At 39.5% G+C, this 1,503-nt stretch overlaps 1 pseudogene; it reads right to left on the bottom strand.

Moving 5' to 3' along the window:
• Nucleotides 1–1,075: 1,075 nt before the first annotated feature.
• On the bottom strand, nt 1,076–1,194 carry LOC134950537 (5S ribosomal RNA; annotated as a pseudogene).
• Nucleotides 1,195–1,503: the final 309 nt, after the last annotated feature.

The raw sequence follows: 1,503 nt of genomic DNA, 5'->3' as shown, positions 1-1,503 counted from the left end.
AATGGTAGGACTTCCACACCTTTCCTGGAGTCCGCATCAGCAGTCCACTTTAGTGATCCACGCACATGCAATAGTGGGTCTTTGGGCCACCCCAGCAGCTGTGTACAATGATTTGAGTGTAGTCTCAATTTTACGATCAGCCGTGTCTTTTAGGGAGGCTGCACCAGGAACAGGCAATACAATGTTGCGTGACAGCCTAGAGACTGATGCGTCCACTATCGGTGGATTTTCCCATTTTTTTCTATCCTCCAGAGGAAAAGGTAAAGATGAGAGCAACCTTTTAGGGATCTGAATCTTCTTATCAGGATTAACCCATGGTTCTTCAAACAGGGTATTCAATTCCTTTGACACAGGAAATGTAACTGAGGACTTCTTCTTTACATTAAAATTAGATTCCTCACTCTATTCTGACACCTCAGGAATAGGTACACGGAAAAGGGTTTGTTTGGTCCCGCACTGAATTCTATAATTAGTTGAAGGGGCTTGATTTCATATTGCCCTGAAAATACCAACGATATATTGTGTAGATGATGCCTGGAGTGGGTATCAATAATATCTTGGGTTGGTGGTGCTCCCAGAGTCATTAGTGTATACTAATATGGAGGGAGAGGTAAAGAAAGACTCTGTGTTGGGCCATGCTTGAAGTATTAGAAAATATTAAAACTTAACTTTTAATTATATAAAATAATTGATACACTGAAAAACAAACAACAAATATAAAACACAGTTATATATGGCATCTCAACATCCAATGGTGTGAAATATTTTTTGAAATGATATCAAAATAATTACTTACAAAATTCAAATAATCAAAATATATAGGATGCACCTGAGGTGAAGATATTTGAAACTGGAGTCTTAATAGATATCCAGAAAAAGTGGAAACAAAGGCACAATTAAGGTAATAAGAACTGCAGTATTGTCCAATATAGAGTGCCTTTTGTTTCGAGGGTCTCCTGGTATAAATAAAAATTGCTGCATAAACATTAGAGAGATAGAATTGATAGTATAATGGAGGTAAAGAGGTCAAAGGTTTCACCATCACTTCTGCTGTCTGTATCATAATAGTGAGTTGTACTTACTGCACCTGATATTCCCTAGAGGTCTCCCATCTAGGTACTAATCAGGCTTGTAACTGCTTAGCCTCCAAGATCAGATGAGATCGGGCGTGACCAGTGAAATGTGGCAGTAATTAGTCCAATTGGAACAAATGAGAGAGTGTGGTTGATGACCTATACCTAGAGACAGGGTACTTCTGCTGTCCAGTAAATTTGCACAGGTTCACTGTTACTTTGGCATTGCAGAGAATGAATGACTGGCAACTGAATGAGAGAGTACTGAAATCAGATTAGCATATGAAGAATAGGGTAGGGGCTCCACCTTCTGCTGTCCACTGTCATATAACACATTATAGTGCACAGTGAATCATACTTGCCTACCTGACCCTCTCCATAAGAAACAAAAAAGCTGTGCGCTCGGTGAGTGGTGGTGTATGTGATTGTC

Source organism: Pseudophryne corroboree, chromosome 8, assembly GCF_028390025.1.
Source record: "Pseudophryne corroboree isolate aPseCor3 chromosome 8, aPseCor3.hap2, whole genome shotgun sequence".
NCBI lineage: Eukaryota > Metazoa > Chordata > Amphibia > Anura > Myobatrachidae > Pseudophryne > Pseudophryne corroboree.
This window is presented reverse-complemented; position numbering and strand designations above follow the sequence as displayed.